The 22335-nt window shown below is 41.9% G+C and overlaps 1 protein-coding gene across 6 annotated transcripts in view; it reads left to right on the top strand.

Annotated features, from left to right (window-relative positions):
• The first annotated feature begins 399 nt into the window (after positions 1-399).
• The window catches only part of mbnl2 (muscleblind-like splicing regulator 2), a 144017-nt gene continuing 122081 nt past the window's right edge, over positions 400-22335 (top strand). For all 6 annotated transcript variants that reach the window (XM_063048427.1, XM_063048420.1, XM_063048430.1 and 3 more), the window contains exon 1: positions 400-535. The gene's annotated coding sequence lies outside the window, so the exon portion shown is untranslated. The remainder of the gene's footprint in view (positions 536-22335) is intronic.

Genomic DNA, 22335 nt, shown 5'->3' with positions numbered 1-22335 from the left:
TCTTTTACAAACATGTTTGGTATATTAAATAGGTGTTTTGCAGGAAAACCGCGGCAGGCCGAGCACGAGATTCCAGCTCAGGGCCCTGTCGGGGTTGGCATGGCAACAGCCTCCCGCCGGCTGCCGGCAAACAGGGCGCCAGGTAGAGCACAGCCAATGAGTATAAACAAGGATGAGGCTAAAGAGAGAACCAAGGCTCGTTCAAATGTCTTGTGATTTTCCATGCGTTGTACTGACGGTTAGGCATTGGCGCTGTCCCAGGATTGCGTTTTCACTTCAGTTGGTGGGACTCACCAGTATCATGGAACCCCTATTCGGTGGTATGGCCCGGGCCGACTGTCAATCAGGAGGCGGGGACAAGGGGCGGGGCGTTACGAGAGGAGGGGCTTGTGCTGATGATTGACGGCTCCACCTCCGCGTTCGGATGGCAGCGCAGTGAGAAGGCGCCACCGCGGCCGCTCCGTTCCCAACTCGCCCGGTCTGGCTGCACCGGAGACCCGAGCGTCAGATCGCTGAAGATCGAGGCCATGTCGCGGTGAGTGGTAACTCTTCCCAGCCCTGTCGTTAAGTATTTTCCCGCTTTGCTCCCTTCACCATGCCCCCCCAATCACCATGGCCCCCCTCAACGTGACCACGCCTCCTAACGTTGGCACCGCCCCCTTCCCGTCAACGTGAACGCGCCCCCTAACTTTGGTACCGAGACCTCATCTTGGCCTCTTCCCCCCTCACTTTGGGCCATCAGCGTGACACCTCCTCTCCGAGATGTGGACCCTTCTCCAGTGACCCCCCTCACCATGGCCCCTGCCCTAGCATAACCCCTCTCCAACACTGTTACCTCTCCCCTTCAGTGACACGCGCCTTGTTCGCATGATTTCCCCCCAACTTCCATTTATCTTGATTATTATTTACTGTGATACAGCGTGGAGTCGGCCTTTCGAGCCGCGCCGCCCAGCAATTCCCCCAATTTAATCCTATTCTCAGCATTGGACAATTCCTAATCATTAACCCAGCAATCCTTCCGTCTCTGGACCATTTAGAGGAAACCCACGTGGTCACGGGGAGAAGGTACAGACTCCTTAGGCAGTAGCAGGGATTGAACCTGCGTTGCTGGTACAGTAAAGAGTTGTGCTAACCGCTATGCACCATGCCGCCCTATCCTTGATTCTGTTTCTCCTCCCTACCCACTGTCCTCCATTTGCACCCTATCCCCAATCCCTTTTGTCCCTATTGTCTCCCTTCAGTGTATTCCCCAACGCTTCCAATACCTCACTTCACCTGCTCAACCTAAGTTGTCCTATTTGATCATGATATCTTTGATCCAACCTGCCTGTAATTAAATACCCTTCACCAGGGTGTGGTTCAAAGTGAAACCGGATGTGGGCCGCCTTGTTCCGAGCAATCATACTTCGAGCATGTCCAAACTGTTTGTTAAGGAGTTCTGCCAGTAGTGTTTGGCTGGAGTTCTAATTCTCTGTCATTTATTCCCACACTTGCAATGTCTGTCAGTACTTCCCTCCAACGTGCACCAGCTAACAGATACGCAGTACCGTATCTTTCAACTTACTCATCCTTGTTTTCTTTTTATTTGCGTAGTAGATTAATTGGCTACTGTACCCTGCATAAGCGCAGGCCTGATGAGCCTATGAGGCTCAGGACAGACTTTAGCTTTTAACAGAAAAGTAGCAAGAGAGAGTAAGTTGCTGGGTCAAAGGGAGGTAAGATAGGGAAACAACAGGAATTCTGCAGATGCTGGAAATTCAAGCAACGTACATCAGTTGCTGGTGAACGCAGCAGGCCAAGCAGCATCTGTAGGAAGAGGTGCAGTCGACGTTTCAGGCCGAGACCCTTCGTCAGGACTAACTGAAGGAAGAGTGAGTCAGGATCTTGTTAGGTTTGTTCTGCTGTGAGTTGGTATGAATATAAATGACCTCCTGTGGTGCAGCAGAGATCTGTGTTCCAAATCTAATATCTTGAGTATCCGTTGAATCGTTGACTATTGGTGGCCATATCTTTAGGATGTTGAGCGGTCTCTTTCAATCTCACCACCTTTCACTCCATTGAGGGTGAGATTTTAAATTGAAATCTCATTTGCTGAGGTAAAATATCCCAAAATAACTGCTGGAGGAACTCAGTAGGTCAAGAAGCAACTGAGGAGGCAGATGGATCATCCACATTTCAGGTGGAGAACCTGCATCAGCACTGGGCGTGGAGAGGGAGAAGAGCCAGTGTAAAGAATTGAGAGGGAGTGGGCAATGCAGGGGCTGGTAGGTGACGGGTGGAGCCGAGTAAGGAGGGAGATGATGAGGAGATGGAGCCGGAGGAGGAAAGGGTGGAGTTGGAGTGGAACTGCATTGGATGATAGGTAGAGATGGATAAGAACAAAGGAGGTAATGGAACCAGGTGGGTGGAGATGGGGACAGGAGCTAGAAGGTGATCAGTGGAAACAAGGGTGCAGATGCAGGAATCTGTAAAATGAGAAGGAAACAGATAAATGGGGGAGAGGAAGATGATGGTGGGGGGAGGTTATAGGAGAACCAGAAGGTGTGTGTAGGTGATAAGCTGATAGAACCGGGTAAGTCACAGGGGAGGAGAAGGAGCAGTGTTGGGGCAAACTAGGAGAGAGAATGGAGCCCAGCGAGTGTGGGTTGGGAAATTCACTCTTCGTACCTTGTGGTTGTAGACTTTGAATGTGGAGTGTGAGATGTTGTTTTTCTAGTTTATGTTTGACGTCATCCTGGCAGTGGAGGAGTGTGAGGACAGATGGAATGGGAGGGGGAATTGTGATGGCATGCAACTGGGAAATCACGTTGATATCACACAGCATGTAATGCAAAACGTTCACCTAGTCGGTGCTTGGTCTCACTGATGAGGAGATCACATTGGGAGTGTTAAATATGTTGGTGGACCTAGTTGCTGGTGAGGGCAGAGGTGTAGGACCAGGTTTTGTACCTGCTACAGTTGCAGTGGAAAGTGCCAATGCCAAAGAGGGGTGGGTGAAGCAGGGTCTCTCAGAAAGATTCGTCCCTGCGGAAGACAGGAAGTAACGGGAAGGAGAAGGATTCAGAATCAGGTTTATTGTCACTGACAGACATCATGAAATTTGCTGTTTAGTGACAGCTGTACAGTGCAAGACATAAAAATTACTGTAAATTGCAAAATGAATAACAGTGCAAAAGATGAATAATGAGGTAGTGTTTATGTGCTTATGGACCTTTCGGAAATGGTGGAGGGTGTTGTGCTGGCTGTGAAGACTGATGGGGAACAAGGAAACTCCATCTCTGTTCTGTCTTTGGGGGTGGACTAGTAAAAGCAGGAATTCAGGGAAATTGTGGAAAAGTGAGTGTGGGCTCCAGCCATGGGAGAACAGAAGGCCTGTTTCCTGAAGGAGGACGTTTCAGAATTGCCGGAAGGGAAAGACTTGTCTTCAGAACAGATGTGGGTGAAATGGATAAACTGAGAAAAACAAATAGCATTATTACTCGGGAGTGGGTGGGAGGAGACGTAGTCAACGTAGCTGCGGGTAATACTAAATGTTTCCTGAAATGGAGAGACAGAGAGAGATCTGTAAAAGGGAGCGAAATGCCAGAAATGGTCCAAGCACATGTGAGGGCAGAGTGGATGTTGGTAGCCAAGGTGATAAAACTGACAAATTCTGCACAATTGCAGGAGGCAGCACCAATGAAGTTGTTGCTGTAGTGGAGAAAGGATTGGGTTTGGTATTAGTAGGTTTGGAACAAGGACTATTCCACATACTTGACAAATGGACGTGCACAGCTAGGGTACAGGCAACTGCACCTTTGATTTGCAGAAAGTAATCCCAAACTGAATGCAACTGTCCATCAACCTTCCTGTATATCAGGGGTTCCCAGCTCTTTTTATACCATGGACTCCTGTCATTAACCAAGGAGTCCGTGAATCCCAGGTTGGCAATGCCTGCTCTGTATGGTTCCACTTATCACATACCTCCTCCTTCCCCAGCTGTCTCCACTATCCCTTTCCTCCTCTTGCCTTCGCTACCTACCGCCCACCATTCACTGTCTCATGACTCCACTTGGCCCCATCTGCTCATCATCTCCCTCCACATCTGGTTCCACCCACCACATGCCACTTCCTGCCTCACCCCTCCCTCTTGCCTCTTTATCCTGGTTACCTTTGCTCCACCTCCAGTCCTGATGAAGGGCCTAAACCCAAAACATCGGACATCACTTCCCTCCCCGGATGCTGCTCGACCAGCCGAGTTCCTCCAGCAGTTTGTTTTTTTTTGCTCCAGATCACAGCATCTGCAGTGCCTCTTGTGATCGAGAGCAATATTTACCTTGGTAGGGGTGGATAAATGAAAAGGGATGCAATTGGAGAGGAAATCAGAGATGAAGATGGATTTCTTTAGAGCCAGAGGGGTGTGAATCTGTGGAATTCATTGCTGCGGATGGCTGTGGAGGCCAAGTCTTTGGCTATATTTAAAGAAGAGGTTGATAGGTTCTTAATTAATAAGGGTGTCAAAGTTTATGGGGAAGAAAACAGAAGGATGGGGTTGATTGGGAAAATAAATCAGAGTAGTTGAATGGCAGAGTAGTCTGAATGGATTGAATGGCCTCTCCTAGTCTTATGGAAACTAAGATAGAGTATTTTCATTCATTGAGTATTGGAGATGTGGAGTTTATTGCTTCAGTGGGTGGAGGAAGCAAAATCAACTTGATTGTATTTAAAAAGTACTTGAAGAAGTGTAACTGCAGTGCATTGAACTGAGAACTGTGCTAGCAGTAAATTAAGTAATTCCAGCAGGGAGCTGGGAAAAAGAAACAACCTAAAAAAACGTCACTATTGGCCACTGTGGAAATGAGCTGACTGACCCACTGTACTCTCAGTGTCAGTGCCTAAGACTTTTAGACAGCTGGAAAAATGATGAGTGACTAGATGTTTTTTTATTGCCTCAGTAGTACAGTATAAAATGACAGCATAAAATAATGGAACCCAGCTCAATTTCCCCAGTCCTGAAATACAGAGAGAGATTGCAAAATTGCAGTGTTAATGTGTTTAGGACACTGTACTATTTTGCAAGATCCAACATGCAAGATTACCACAGGCAGGAGCATAGCTTGAACCGAACAAGATAAAACAATAATGTTTTTTTAATAAAAGAGCCAATATTGAACTTAAAGATGAATGAACATGCTTCAGATGCACTTATTTATACTAAAAGATTCAAACGTTTTAAGCTAATGTTATATTTTCTTTTCAGTGTACATTTAATTGAAAGTTTGACAAAGATGTAGGGCTTTTCCATTTGCATTCCCCCTCTGCAAGCAGCAGAGAAAAAGACCAATGAATAATTGTCACTGCACACAAGTTTACCGATTCCTTAAATTATCTACAATTGCATCTGAAACATTGAATCTGACCCTGGAGGGGGACACTCAACATTTCAAAAACAGCTTCTTCCCCTCCGCCCTCAGACTGATGAATAGACAATGCTACCTCACTATTTTTTCTCATTTGGCACTACATATTTAACTTATTTTAATATATATAATTATTGTAATTTGTAGTTTTTTTATTATATACAGCAAGGTTCAACTGCTGCAAAGCAGCAAATTTCATGACATATGCCACTGATATTAAACCTGATTCTGATTCGAAGATTTTTCTGATGCATTCTTTGATGTATGCTCAGTGGCCACTTTGTTAGGTACACTGGTACACTTGCTCGTTAATGCACATATTTAATGAGTCAATAATGTGACAGCAACTCAGTGCATAGAAGCATGCAAACATGATCAACAGGTTCAGTTGCTGTTCAGACCTAATATCAGAATGGGAAAGAAATGCGATCTAAGTGACTTTGACCTTGGAACGATTGTGGGTGTCAGACAGGGTGCTTTGAGTACCTCAGAAACCACAGATCTCCTGAGACTTTCACACACAACAGTCTCTAGAACTTACAGAGCATGGTGTGAAAATCCAGAAACGTGCAGTGAATGGCAGTTCTGTCGGCAAAGACTCCTTGTTAATGAGGAAGGCAGATTGATTCAAGCTGATGAAGGTGACAGTAACTCATATAAGCTTAAGTTACAACAGTGGTGTGCAGAAGAGCATTTCTAAATGCAGAACACATCAAAATTTGAAATGGATGAGCTATAGCAGCAGAAGATTCAAGTATACACTCACTGGTTACTTTAAATAGGTACCTCCTCTATTTTATACCGTGAAGAGTAAATCAAATCTTGTTTTATCTTTCTGACAAGCTTACTCTGTTTTTAAAATGTACAATTGTACGGTTTGTCAGGAATTTTGGAGTGTTAGGTCTGTTCTAGTGTATGAATGCTATATTTAAACCAAATGCAAAATTTTGAAGTACTCTTGGAATTATGTTTTATTATATGGCAATTTGTCAGTCTTGAATATTAAAGTATTCATATGCAATGAAGAATATTAGCACAGTGGAGATCTCATGTTATAAAATATGTAACATGGGATATTCAATTTGGTTGAGTGAACTAAAGCTTTTCTTTTTAGAGCGAAGGAAGATGAGAGGTGATTTGATAGCGGTGACTAGATAGAGTGGATAGCCAGGGACTTTTTCTCAGGGTAGAAACGGCTCATGCCCGGGGGCATAATTTCAAGGTGATTGGAGAAAGTATAGGGGTGGGGAATGTCAGAGGTAAGTTCTTTACCCAGAGACTGATGTGTACATGGAATGCCCTGTCAAAGGTTGTGGTAGAGACAGATACATTGGGGACTTTTAAGAAACTTTCCAGGACATCAGAGATGTCCTCCTACTTCAAAGAATAGGGTTTCCCTTCCTCCACCATTGACGTTGCCCTCACTAATTCACCTGCGAATTTGGTGGAGTCATCTTATTGTATCCAGTGCTCCCGACGCAGGCTCCTCTACATTGGTGAGACTCAATGTAAATTGGGGGACCGCTCCATCTGCCCAAAACGGACTTTCCCGGTGACCAATGATCTTAATTCCTATCCCCATCCCTGTTCTGACATGTCTGTTCATAGCCTCCTCTTCTGCCACGATGAGGCCACTCTCAGGGTGGAGGAGCAACATCTCATATTCCATCTAGGTAGCCTCCAACCACATGCTGTGAACATCAATTTCTCTTTCTGGTTTTTTTTCCCTCCCCCTTCTCTCTTCTGCTATTCCCCACTCTGGCCTCTGGCCTCTTCTCCTCATCCACCTATCACCTCGCACAGTACCCCTGCTTCTTCCCTTTCTCCCTTGATCCACTGTCCTCTCCTGTCAGATTCTTTCTTCTCCAGCTCTTTACCTTTACAATAAACCTGGCCTTTCCTATCACTTTCTAGCTTATCCTCCCTCCCCTCCCCACACCTTTTTATTCCGGGATCTTTCCTCTTCCTTTCCAGTTCTGAAGAAGGGTCTCGGCCCAAAACGTCAACTCTTTATTCATTTCCATAGATGCTGCCTGACCTGGTGAGTTCCTCCAACATTCTGTGTGTATTGTTCTGGATTTCCAGGATCACCAGTCCCTTGTGCCTTAGATAGGCACATGGATAATATAAAAATGGAGGGCTATGTAGGAGAGAAGGTTTAGATTTATCTTGGAGTAACACCCTGGTCGTCTCACTATAGGAAGGATGTGGAAACCATAGAAAGGGTGCAGAGGAGATTTACAAGGATGTTGCCTGGACTGGGAAGCATGCCTTATGAGAATAGGTTGAGTGAACTTGTCCTTTCCTTGGAGCGATGGAGGATGAGAGGTGACCTGATAAGAGATGTATAAGATGATGAGAGGCATCGATCGTGTGGATAGTCAGACGCTTTTTCGCCAGGGCTGAGATGGCTAGCATGAGAGGGCACAGTTTTAAGGTGCTTGGCAGTAGGTATAGCGGAGGTATCAGGGGTAAGTTTTTTTATGCAGAGAGTGGTGAGTGCGTGGAATGGGCTGCTGGCGACAGTGGTGGAGGCGGATACAATAGGGTCTCTTAAGAGACTCCTGGACAGGTACATGGAGCTCAGAAAAACTGAGGGCTATGGGTAACCCTAGGTAATTTCTCAGTTAAAGACATGTTCGGCACAGCTTTGTGGGCTAAAGGGCCTGTATTGCGCTGTAGGTTTTCTATGTTCTAATAAGTTAGAAGGTCGGTACAACATTGTGGGCTAAAGGGCTTATACTGTGCTGTCATGTTCTATGTGTAATTGGGTAATCCAGTGAGCGAGCTGTAATGTTGAGGGTTTAGTTAAGCAATCTTTTTGATAGTATTTTCATTTGAAATGGGATAGTTAGGTACAATCTGTTTAATTTTATATCTTTTGGATTTTATCAGTTGGTATTGGTAGTTGATGTGCTAGTGCCGACTTATTCAAGCAGCGTGAAAGTTGACCATCCGCAGATGCTCAAAATCTAAAATAAAAACATGCAGCTGCAAATACTCAGTGGGTCAGGCCGCAACAGTGGGAAGGGAAATTAAGTTGGTATTTCAGGTCAGACACTTTTGTAGAGCATCACAAGGGCCTTTAATCTAAAACATTAACTCTGTTTCTCTTATCACATAAGCAGCCTGACCTGCTGGGTATTTGTTGCCATTCGTACAATGTATCAGTGTGGTGTATAAAGAGATGCATTCTGTCATAACCACATGTCCATTCTGAGAACAAGTTTCAATGATCTCACAGGGCAGGATTAAACACCACGTGTCTCAGTCTCACCGAGCCTTGAGTGCTTTGGGCTTTGCAGATGTCATGACCAAACGGATATTTGTTCAGTAGGCCAATGCCTTGATGACCCAGATGGATGCAAAAATGTTTTTAAAATATGTATCCCCTTTTAAAATGTCAGTTAAGACACTGTTTTCCCTTTAGCCAGCAATCAGAACAGTATTGCTGAATTCTCCTCTTTTCCCTCTTTTGCTGCCTTCACTAAGCCCACCCAACACTCTTGCAAGGGGCTGAGAATTGATCAGGGACATGTTTAATCCAAAACATATTATCTCGAACTGGCACTTCCAACATTGCAAATAAAGTAATTCACCAGAACTGTTCTACTTTGCCTTTCTTCATAATGGTAGGTCAATATTTCCAGTGCTGTGGGCATTGTGGCTTATTGTAACAGAAACAAAACTAACTGAGAATTTGCGTATTATAGAGATTACAACAATGTTCAGCAAATACAGAATGTTTTGTGACCAATAGATACAGTGCCTTAAGAGTATTCATCGCCCACAACAATTTTTAAATTATACTGTCTCTAAATTTAAAATATATTGAAGTTGGATTTTTTGAGATAACATGCAAAGCATTGTGCATCATCTCAAATCAAATGAAAAATTCCAAAACCTGTCAATAATTTACTAAAATTTAAAAACTGAAATTGTGAGACTAAAAAAGTATTCACCCCTTTGTAATTACTGTTGCTGACTTTTCTCTGCTGCAATTCTGTGCATCACCTTACCAACTCACCCAATTTGTTAATATAGAAAATTGGAGGGTCACCTGTTTACAGTAAATTCCTAGGAATAAATACCCCTCTCTCTTTAAGGTCGAACAGTATGATAGATTTTCAACAGACCAAACCAAAATGAAGATAAAAGAGCATTGAAAACAAGTCAGTGAAATGTAAATGGCGAGCAAAAAGCTGGGGCAGGTACAAGACCATCTCAAAGGCAGTAAATGTACCTCAGAGCTCAGTGCTGTCCATCGTGAAACCACAACAACACTGCCTAGATCAGGCTGCCCCGCTAAACCTTATTACTGGAGAGAATGACACTTGTAAGAGAGGCTACTGTGATAACAGCATTCACTCTGAAGTGAGCTGCAGAAGTCAGTGACTGTTAACTGGAGATGAAGTTTTTGGCTTCACAATCTCTAAGGTCTTGTATAAAAAGGATATATATGTAAGAGTGGCAAGAAAGAAACCTTGTCTTATATCCCCACCTGTAAAGACTTTGCAAAGCATCTCTTAGAAGATGCTGTAAAGGTGTGGAAAAGGTCTTGTGGGTTGGATGATACTGACTTTTTGGCCTCAACACTAAGTGGTAAGTGTGGCATAAATCTAATGCTGCGCATCAGGAGTCCTGACCTTAACCCAGGTAACACCATCCCTACTGTAAAGTATGGTAGGGATACAGGTGGCATCATGCTGTGGGGATACTTTTCAGCAGCAGGGACTGTAAATCTGGTCAGGATTAATGGGAAGATGCAGGCTGCTAAATACAGAGCAATCGTGGATAAAAACCTGCTAGCATCTCCCAGAAAGTTTAAACTGCTTGACTTTCAGCAGACAACAACCCAAAGCACACTGCCAGAGCAACCACGGGGGTGACTTCAAATGAAAAGAATTAACGTCCTTGAGTGGGCCAGCAGGACTCCTGACCTTAACCCTATCAAACATCTTTGGCAAGAGCTCAAGACTCCCCAACTAACCTGGCACAGCTTGAGCAATTTTGCAAGGAGGAATGGGCAAATCTTACTCCATCACCTTTTGCAAAGCTAATAGAGAATTATCCCAAAAGACTACTGGCTGTAGTAGCTGCAGGAGGTGGTTCAACAAAGTACTGAGCAAAGGGGAAGTGCTCATTGAATTGCTGACATTTCAGTTTCGAATTCTTAGTTTTTCATGCTTTTCAATTTCCTCTCTTTTTCTTTTGGGCTGTACTGTGAAAAGGGGAGCATGTGATTCACAAATAAAAATTCTCAATTAAATTGATCAAAATTCATGATTGTAATACTCATTTATGTGAACGAGCGGTTGGGGGCTGAATGCTTTTACAAGGCATTGTAGATGAGCAACTTCTAAAGTTAATTGCCAGTGTCCATTTGAGTGTCTTGGGCATCTGATTTGTTTACTTGTGGAGAATAGTGTGGACAGTAGCAGGGATTCCCCCATAAAAACCTGATAATCATTTCTTATAGTTTCTTCAGAAATGGTTTCTGTTTTTCTGTGAACCATTTGCAATTAATTGATTTACTGCATTAATTACGTATAAAATGTGGTCTGATCTTCATCTAAATCTCAATCTGCCTAAACTAATAACACACAAACAATCCACACAAAGTGCTGGAGGAACTCAGCAGGACAGGCAGCATCTATGGAAAAGAGTAGCTACTGATCAGACTTGCACAATGGCGAGGAGGAATTTTAGACCATTCCTCCATATAAAGCTGTTCAGTTCATTGGTATTTCTGGGAAACTCTGTATGAACAGCCGTCTTCAGGTCGTACCACTGCATCTCAATTGGGTTAAGGTCTGGTCTCAGTCTTGGCCATTCCAAAACACAAATTTTCCTCTTTTTTAAACCATTCTGTTGACTTATTCTTGTGTTTTAGATCATTGTCTTGTTGCGTCATCCAACTGACATTCTCCTGTAAAATGTCTTGATACAATTTTGAATTCATTGTTCCCTCAACGATTGCAAACTGTCCAGGCCCTGAGGCAGCAAAGCAGCCTTAAAACCTGATGCTCCTTCCATCATGCTTCACATTTGGGATGAGGTTTTGGTGTTGGTGTGCAGTGCCCTTTTTCCTCCGAGCATAGCAGTGTGCATTTCTGCCTGAAAGTTCAAATTTTGTCTCATCTGTTCACAGAACGTTGTCCACGAACATAGACTTCAGAAAGTTCTAGAGATTTCTGCAGGTCTTTTGCTGTTACCCTCGGGTTCTTTTTCACCTCCTTCAGCATTACACTCTGTGCTCTTGGTGTGATCTTTGCAGGATGCCCACTCTAGGGAGAGTAGCAACAGTTCTGAATTTCCTCCATTTTGTAAGCTGTTTCTCTGACTGTGGACTGATGAACACTTATCTTCAGAAATGCTTTTGTAGCCTTTTCCAGTTTTATGCATCTCTACATTTCTTCTAAGGTCCTCTGAAAGTTGTTTTGATTGTGGCATGGTGCACATAAACAGATCTTACTTGAGAAGAGCAGGCTCTGTCAGTTGCTTGACTTTGTCCTTTTTATAGGCCAGGGCACCTCCACAACCCACACCATTGACTGGAACACCTGACTCCAAATAGCTTTTGTGGAAGGCATTATCCCAGAGGTTCACATACTTTTTTGAACCTAGGCTGTGATTGTTTTAAATGGTGTACTCAGTATTGACGAGAAGAAATACAATTGTTTGTGTGTTATTAGTTTAGGCAGATTGTGTTTGTCTATTACTGTGACTTGGATGAAGATCAGATCACATTTTATGAGTAATTAATGCAGAAAACCAGGTAATTGTAAAGGATTTGCAAACTTTTTCTTGCAACTGTTTTATAAAGCTTCATCTATCACAATGCAGGCACTTCTCATCCATCTGCACTTTCCAAGATGAGGCAGAAAAATAAATTGTCTTCCTCGATTCACATAGGCATGTCATTTGGAAAACTCCTCTGATCCCTTTGGTTGAAGGATACTAGAATAGCAGATCATATGCAAGTATTGCTTTTAGAAGAATGCTTGCCTTATAACTGATATCCAACCCAGCCATACGGTGAGTCAGTATTCATTGTACAGGTTAGCAAACTATTCTATGGGTGGACTGTTCCCCAAGCAAGCAGTCTGGCGTGCAACCATATACAATTTAGAAATGCCAGCTGGTCAGCATTTGGTTTCTCTCTAAATTGTGTAACCATTGAATTCTTTTCTAACCCATGCTTATGTGTATAATATTTAACAGTCGATTATTTTATGAAATAAATAAAACCATGTGGTTGTAAATTAAATATGATTTGCCAAAAACTGAGCATTCCAACGGTCATGCCTGTTGTGTACACTCACAGATCAGAGGATAACAATATGTTTTACATCTTGAACCACGCCGACTTGTAGATTGTTCACTCACCATTAGTCACCATTAATGCATTTTATAAGTAACCGGACCCAACATGCTTTCTTAGAAGTCCACAAAGATTCAGCATGTCATGTAAAACTTTGACAAACTGTGGTGGAGAGTATATTGATTCGTTGCATCACGACCTGGTGTGGAAACACCAAGTAAAACCTTCTCCACCGTCGAGTATATCTGCATGGAACACTGTCATAGGAAAGCAGCATCCATCATCAAGGCACTCCATTATCCAGGCCATGCTCTCTTCTTGCTGCAGCCACTGGGAAGAAGGTACTGGAGCCTCAGGACCCACACCACAAGGTTCAGGAAGAATTATTACCTTGACCATCAGCCTGTTGAACCAGAGGGGATAACTTCACTCAACTTCACTTGCACCATCATTGAAAAGTTCCCACAACCCATGGACTCACTTTCAAGGACTCTTCATCTTGTTTTCTTGATATTACTTATTATTAATTATTATTATTTTCTTTTTGTATTTGCACAGTCTGTTGTCTTTCCATTGCAGTTATCATGGACTTGCCTTCACAACTGAGTATGTGAGAAGGGCTTTGGGGAAACTCAGACACGGCAAAACATTGGGACCGGATGGTGTGAACCCCAAGGTCCTGAAGAATTGTGCTGAGCAGCTGTGTGGAGTTCTCCAGCACATTTTCACTCTGAGTCTCAGCCTGGAAAGGGTCCCGATTGTGTGGAAAACATTGTGTGGTCCCAGTACCCAAAAAGTGCCAACCAAAAGCCTTGAATGAAATTCTCTGATGACTTTGCAATAGATAGGTGTTTAAAAGGAGGGCAGGAGATGGGAGGATGAATACAGGTGGAGGACTTTGTCAAATGATGCCAGTTGAATCACCTGCAGCTCAACATGGCCTATCGGAAGACTAAGCCTGCAGTGCTCGCTGTTACTATTGATGCTGAGGACGTGGATGTGGTGAAGACCTGAGGATGCACCTGGATGACTGGACTTGAGTGGAGCACAGAGGCTGTGTACATGGGCCAGAGTCGCCTCTACTTCCTGAGAAGACTGAAGTCCTTTGGAGTATGCAGGTCTCTCCTTCGCATGTTCTGCACGTACAGTCTTCTGTGTGGTGGTGTGCTGGGGCAATGGCATCAATAAGAGTGATGCCAACAGGCTTAATAAACTGATTTGAAAGGCTGGCTGTGTTATAGGAGTCAAAGTAGACACAGTGGAGGCTGTTAGAATAAAGGACCCTATAGAAAATCTTGGTAATTCTGGACAGTATTTCTCACCCACTGTTTGCCACCTTGGCTGAACAAAGGAGCACTTTTAGTAATAGACTAAGACAACTACGATGCTCGAAAAAGCACTATACAAGGTATTCTTTCTCACTTCTCTTCTAACATTTGTATATCTGTACACTTGTAATGCTATTGTGACACTGTAACGATCCCTTCCTTTGGGATCAATAAAATATCTTTTGCACATTGATTGTCCATCCTGTTGGGTGCAGTCTTTCAGCGATTCTATTGTGTTTCTTGAATTTACTGTGAAGGAGAAGAAAGCCCTTAACTCCAAGTGGAGTCATCAGGATGCCGTATTGATGGCATTTTTTTTGGCAGGCTTTCTTATTTTTATGAGGCTGAGTTGCAAGCTTGACGCTCAACCCAGCACGGATGGAAAGCGTGCAAGGGAGCCGACTGGATTCGAACTCAGGAGCCTTTGCTCCGAAGTCCGGCATTGATGTCACTGTGCCACCAGCCAGCTAATTTACTGTAAATGACCGCAAGAAAATTAGTCTCTGAGTTGTATATGGTGACATAGATGTACTTTGATAATAAATATACTTTGGGGTTCATTCATTCTTTGGGATTTTTTTGTTTCATGGATGTCTGCAAAGAGAAAAGATTTCAGGTCTTATAATGTATATATTCTCCAATATTAAATTAAACCATTGAACCATTGACCTTTGTGATGCACTTTTGGTAATCTCATTCCAAATAGATTAAGAGCTACTGCGTACAACTTCATGGACACTTGGCCATTTCTCATATGAAGATTTTCCAACAAGTTTCCATTTTGCCAGGGAAAACTTTGGCCCCTTGGCTACCCTTGTCCATTAACCTGGTGATGGCTTCAAGTGTTTCAGTAAGTCAATAGCATGTTTATTGTCATATGCACAAGTAGGCGTAAGCACAGAATCGATGTAAAACTTCTTTGCAACAGCATCTCAAGCACTCAGCATTATCTAAACAGCATTCACAGAAGAATGTTAACGTAAATCATGCATTTTTTTACCAGAAAGAACACAACTAGAACAAACAAAATCCACTTTGGTACAAAATGGTCATAGTGTTGCTAAACTGCAGAAATTAGAATTTGCTGGTTGGTTCAAGCACCAACTGGTTGAATGGAAGTAGCTGTCCTTGAACTTGGTGGTGTGGAACCTTGGGCTTCTGTACTTCCTGTTCGACAGTAGCTGTGAGAAGAATTTTGTAAGTTGTTTCAGCTATTCCTGATGTGATCTTCTCTGTTGTCCAACTGATCTGTGTTGGTTGTCTTGAGCTTCTCAAAGCCAAATCATTGGATAGTAGGTTCCACCTTATCAGATGTTTTTACGAAAACGGAGCTAATGTGAAGTGGTTATTGATTACACATTATTTATTTAATTTATTTATTTATTGAGATACAGTGCGGAGTAGGCCTTTCCAACCCTTCGAACCATACCACCCAACAACCCTTAATTTAACCCTAGCTTAATCAAAGTTCAAAGTAAAATTTATTATCAGAGTACATACATGTCACCACATACAACCCTGAGATTCCTTTTTCTGTGGGTATAATTAGCAAATCTATAGAACAGTAACTAAACAGGATCAATGGACAACACACTGTGCAAATGCAGGTAGAAATAACAAGCAATAAATAATGAGCATCAGATAACAAGATAAGAGTCCTTAAATGAGTGTAGTTAACCCTATTTGTTCAAGAGCCTGATGATTGATGAGTAGTAACTGTTCTTGAACCTGGTGGTGCGAGTCCTGAGGCACCTCTAACTTCTACCTAATGGCAGCAAGAAGAAAAGAGCATGGCCTGGATGGTGAGGATCTTTGATGATGGATGCTGTTTTTCTGCAGCAACATTTCATGTGGATGTGTTCAATGGTTGGGAGGGTTTTACCCGTGATGTAATTGGCTGAATCCACTACCTTTTGTAGGATTTTTCTGCTCAAAGTCAACAAAATCAAGGGACAATTTACAATGACCTATTAACCTACCAACTGGTACGTCTTTGGACTGTGGGTGGAACTTGAAGCACCCAGAGGAAACTCCTGAAATAACTACACAAACTCCTTACAGACAGTGAGAGGATTTAATCCTGGGTTGCTGGTACAGTAAAGTGTTGTGCAAAAAGAGGAATGTTTCGTTTTCAACTGCTGACCAGTCTTTTAAACTGACTGCTCATTGCCTGACGTATTGAAATTGTTTTATTATTGTCGTACGTACTGAGATAGAGTGAAAAGCTTGTCTTACATACTTTTCATACAGATCAATTCATTACAAACTGTACCAGAGAAGTACAAGGTAAAATAATAACAGATTGCAGAATAAAGTGCAACAACTGGAGAGAAAGTGCAGTGCAGGTAAGACAATAAAATGCATGGTCATAAAAAGTAGATTGTGAGGTCAATTACACCTTATTGTACTGGTAGTCTTTTAACTCAGGGGTCCCCAACCTTTTTTTGCACCACAGACCGGTTTAATATTGACAATATTCTTGCGGACCGGCCGACCAGGGGTGGGGGGGGGGTAGTGGGTGTTAAACACGACTAAAATATAGGTGATGAAGTCACTTATAAGTGACTAATATACTCAATTTTGTTTCTAAAGGGGTTTATCTAACGAATTTAATATTAAACACACTGCATATTTTCCTCTCACGAATATAGTGATAAGTCAATTATAGCAGTGGTCCCAAACCTCCGGCCCACGGGCTGATACATTGCTGCGAAGAATGCAGCGGGGCAGCGGTGGCTGGAATGCACCCAGCGTGTCTTTAAGAAAAGACCCAAAATAAACAAGCTAATTGATTAGGTGCTGCCTGGCACGTAATCAATTAGTTTGTTTATTTCGGCTCTTTTCTTAGACGTGCTGGGTGCATTCCGGCCACCGCTGTACCGCTGCATTCTTCGCAGCCCGGAGGTTGGGGACAACTGAATTATAAGTCAATAGCATCATAACATTTTAAGTAACGTTTGGATATTAAATATTTTCCTTGTATGAACATATAAAATCATTGCTACACACCAATATTGCTGAATCAGTGGGAGCCCTGGGCTTGCTTTCCTACAACAAGGCAGTCCTATCGAGGGGTAATGGGAGACAGCGATACTCGAAGGAGGTTCCTTATGTCCAGTCTATTCCACAATTTAGTTTTCATTGCATTCATTGCAGAAAACTCCGCTTCGCAGAGATATATTGGAAATGGAAGCAACGTTTTCAGTGCTTTCGTGGCTATTTCAGGATATTCAGCCTTGACTTTGATCCAGAATGCTGACAGAGATGTTATGTCAAACATATTTTTCAGCCCTCCGTCATTTACAAGCTCGAGGAGTTGATCTTTTTCCCGCGCTGACATGGATGATTCACTGGAAGCATTCACAAATGGATCACGGACCCATTCCTTTGCACGTCTTGGGTCACTGATGACCTCGCGTGTGTTAAAGTTCAACAGTGGGTGTGACAGGGAATGAGGAAAGGTGCAGCTGACTCATATCATTTAATATCGCCAAATCATATCGTTTCCTTGCGGCCCGGTAGCATATGCTTTGCAGCCCGGTGGTTGGGGACCACTGTTTTAACTGATTGAATCTGTCCCTGAGCCTCATGGGAGAGGGCAGAAGGAAGAATGTCCGGGGTGGGTAGGGTCTTTGATCATGCTGACTGTCTTACTGAAGCAGTGAGAAGCATAGACAGAGTCCATAGTGTGGAGGCTAGTTTCCATAAGGTTCTGAGTGGTGTCTGTTACTCTGCAGTTTCCTGCAGACATGGTTAGAGCAGTTGCCATCCCAAACTGTGATGCATCCAGCTGAGATGCTTTTTATAGTACATCGATAAAGTTGAAATTAGTGAATTTCAAAATGTTGGAAATGTGGTCTGAATTACAGATGATAATTCTGGCTCTGTATTAGAACAAAGAGCAGTTTACTTTAAAGGGAAGTGGGACATAAGTAAGCTGATTTATTCAATCTCATTAAAGTTTGTTATTCTGCTGACTCTAATACTGGGAGGTGACTTGTGCAGTCAGGAAATACCTTGCCAATATTTTGTATCGGTGTCTAAACTCAACTGGCTTTTATTTTCACATCCAACAACAGTTGATTCAATTCCTCCTTTCATGTGTGGTCAGTAGCACAGCTGTAGAGGGTCTGGGTGTACAACCAGATGTACTTCCAGACAGCTCGTAAGCTGTACAGCACCTCTGTTTCGTAAGCTGGCATTCTGATGTCGAGCTGGTTTTGAAGAATAGCAGTCCGCTTGCATCAGTATATTTTATGAGGTTTTGGGGTGAGAAACGAAATGGCAGCAAGGGTAGCAGAGTACAGATAATGCTTTCAGTGAAGTATTTGTTGATGTAGAGTTTATTGACTGATTGAAGATTTCTCATTTAATTGAGTATGTTTTAAATCTCATTTGTTAAGGACTGATATTGGCCCAAATGTTATAACAAGCTGGAGAGATGATTTATTGAAGTACCCAGGTTGACTTTTGAATTCAACATGCAGTGACTTTATGTCCATATCTCTCCGCAATAAGTCACAGGTTGTCGATACTTAACAGCCATGGTGAAACCATATAAGACCTTGGAAAATTTTTCTGATGTAAAGAAGTGATTCACAACTTTTAAATGTAATGCAGCACACACAAAATGCTGGAAGAACTCAGCAATCCAGGCAGCATCTATGGAAGCGAGTACAGTTGATGTTTCAGGCCGAGACACGTCATCAAGAGTCTCAGCCTGAAATGTCAACTGTTTACTCTTTTCCATAAATGCTGCCTGGCTTGCTGAGTTCCTCCAGCATTTTGTGTGTATTGCTTGGATTTTCAGTATCTGCATATTTTCGCATGTTTAATTGTTAGTGAATTAGTTTTCACTAGTTTGGATTATATTGCACGTTCAAATTTGACTAGCAGCAGAGGTAACTTTGCCATTTCTGTGTTGAGTGGTGTCCCAACATCCATATTACTTTCAGTGTATATTGTTGTGGGTTTGGGTGATGATTTATGAGAACTCTATTTACAAAAAAAAATTACGTGCACACAATTCTTGTAGTAGTGGGAAAGCAATGGTTAAGGCTGTTACCTGCCAGAAGATTAAAGATTGGTGTGTTGGTCTTGTCCTCCAGATGAGCTGGCTTCTTTGCAACTCTGGAGTAGTTTAACTGGTTTCAGATTGTTGTAGTAGTGGACAAAAAACAGTGGATTTTCTTTGTGGCCTCTATTCATAGCAGTGTACAGTTGCATTTCAATCTTTTATTCCTACTGTTGTAAATTAAAGCAAAACTGATGCACTTCTTTCTTTCTTTCTTTTTAAATCTTTTTATTGAATAAGTATACAAAAGGGTAAGCCATATAGGCACTAATACATTGTTAGAATATAATAAAATTACAGGAAATATTAATACATCAAAAAAAGTGATACAAACAATGTAATTTAAACATAACATACTAAGGTAACATAATAGTATACTAATTTTTATATATATATAGAGAGAGAGAGAGAGAGAAAAGGGAAAAAAAAACCCACCGTGCAACTAAACTAAAAGCAAAGCAAAGCAATAGGCTAACTTGGAACCAAATAGAGTTAAAGAACTTAAAATCACGTCCTCAAACCCGACCTCCATTAAAAACAGCAAAAAAAAAACAAGAAGGGTATATAAATATGGAGCAAAAAAGAGAAGGAAAAAAATTGCATTAAATGAAAATATTGAATAAAAGATCTCCAGGTCTGTTCAAATTTAAGTGAGGAATCATAAAGATTGCTTCTAATTTTCTCCAAATTCAAGCATAATATCGTCCGAGAAAACCAAAAAAAGGTGGTTGGAGCATTAAGCTCTTTCCAATGTTGCAAGATACATCTTTTTGCCATTAAAGTAAGAAATGCAATCATTCTACGGGCTGAAGGAGAAAGATTACTGGAAATTTTAGGTAGTCCAAAGATAGCAGTATTAGGGTGAGGAGAGATACCTATATTCAATACCTTTGAGATAATATTAAAAATATCTCTCCAAAAGTTTCCAGAGTAGGACAAGACCAAAACATATGAGTTAAAGAGGCTATCTGCCCCGGACATCTATCACAAAAAGGATTAATATGAGAATAAAAGTGAGCTAATTTATCTTTGGACATATGTGCTCTATGAACAACTTTAAATTGAATTAGGGAATGTTTAGCACAGACAGAGGAAGTATTGACTAATTGTAAAATCTGCCCCCAGTCATCCACGGAAATGATAGACCCCAATTCCTGTTCCCAATCTACCCTAATCTTATCAAATGGAGCTTTCCTAAGTTTCATAATAATATTATAAAGAAGCACTTCAAACTTTACAACAGGAATTCTGCAGATGCTGGAAATGCAAGCAACACGCATCAAAGTTGCTGGTGAACGCAGCCGGCCAGGCAGCATCTCCAGGAAGAGGTACAGTCGACGTTTCAGGCCGAGACCCTTCTGAAACATTGACTGTACCTCTTCCTAGAGATGCTGCCTGGCCTGCTGCGTTCACCAGCAACTTTGATGTGTGTTGCGCTTCAAACTTTTATCTGTATGTTAGAAATTTGGTTTATAGTATAGATAAATTCATTGCAACAGTGCATTCAGGTAGCACAAGGTAAAACAATAACAGAATGCAGACTAACGTGTTGACAAAGTTCATTGCAGGTAAGCAATAAGGTGCAAGGTCATAACAAGAAGTAAGGTCAAGAATCCATCTTATTGTATGACGAAGCTATTCAATAGTTTTATGACATTGGGATAAAAGCATGCTGATATCTGATCTTAGGCTTTTGTATCTTCCACCTGAGGGAGGAGAACGAAGAGAGACTATCTGTGGTGGGTGGTGTCTTTGATACTGCTGGCTGGTTTATCGAAGTGTAGACAGAGTCCATGGAAGGTAATCTGTTTTCCATGATCTTCTGATCTGTGTCCACAACTCCCTGCAGTTTCCTGTCTTCACATGCAGAGCAGTTACCATACCAAGCTGTAATTCATCTGGATAGGATGTTTTCAATGATGCATTGATAAAAGTTGGTGAGGATCAAAGAGGACATGCCAAATCTCTTTAGTGTCTTCAGGAAGTAGAGGTTCTGGTGAGCTTTCTTTGCCATGGCATCAAAGTGGTTGCAAGTCATTTGGTGAGAGCAAATTCAAAATTATTCTGGTGATAATAGAATATGTACAGATATTCTTTAGAGGATTATATTGCTTTATTTAAAAGCAAGTCATTTTAATTATCAAAAATATTTTGTATGATTGCAGTTGGAAAAGACAGGATGTTTCTAAAGGCATCAGGGATCTGGAAGGGCTACTTAGTCCTTGGGCTGACTAATTTCTCGCAGGTGGCTGGGTCTGTGTATCTTAGAATGAAGCTAATGATGTCCAACAATTTAGGAGTGACTTAGGACTGTAGTATCAGGGTTTAAAAAAAGACAGCTTTATGAAAAGGTACATCGCAGCTTTTCTGTTCGTCTTGGTGAACGTGTTTATTCAAACTGGTGTACAATATGAATGTCCTGCAGATTAATACCATCCTCTTGTAATAATCTGATTAGTCTCGAAGAACACTGAAGTAATTTTAGCGGAGCCTTGGCACATATGTTATGATTCTTTTGCAAGTCATTTTAATTGTGAAGCTTTGATATCTTTTGAAATAATTATGCAGCCTTGAGGAAACAGTGTTAAGATTGGACATGATTTGTCGAAAACAGATTTTAGAGAAGCTATGCTTTTTACAAAGATCTTTGAAAGGCCATCATGACCTTTTGCATACAGAATGCAACATGGGAGGTGTAACCTTTTTGGGAGGAGCAGTGACTTTGGCGCTATGATTCCCAAAGCTTTTCACCTTGCCTTATGTCTAAGACTGCTAGAAAACCACTTGATGGAGTGTAATAGCCATAATTAGTCAACAACTCCACTATTGTATCATCCAATTCCCAGGGCAGTGGCAGGTGAACTTGGTCTTTCATGATCTAGTAATTACTGTTTTTCGTGTTTCCGTTAAAGTCCTATAAAAGCTTATTTCATCTCTCTGAACCTGAATGCAGTGTTTTCTTTTAAAACTATTTCACTAACATACGACACAAGTAAATTTTATTCCATGTTTCTTTACTAGAGCTTTACAGAGCCAGCAAATCTTCAGCCACACTTGTCATCCAAATCCTTTGGGGAAGGGGGTGGAATCTCATAAGACTATTTTAATTTTCTTGTCCCATTGTGGAGATTGGAGTGTCTGTCTTCACAGGTAAGTTCTATGTCACTAGCGGCCTAAAACAGAAATAATATTGCTTTTGCTATACAGTAC

Source organism: Mobula hypostoma, chromosome 5, assembly GCF_963921235.1.
Source record: "Mobula hypostoma chromosome 5, sMobHyp1.1, whole genome shotgun sequence".
NCBI lineage: Eukaryota > Metazoa > Chordata > Chondrichthyes > Myliobatiformes > Myliobatidae > Mobula > Mobula hypostoma.
The sequence above is the reverse complement of the archived record's forward strand: the minus strand, read 5'-3'. Positions and strand labels throughout refer to the sequence as shown.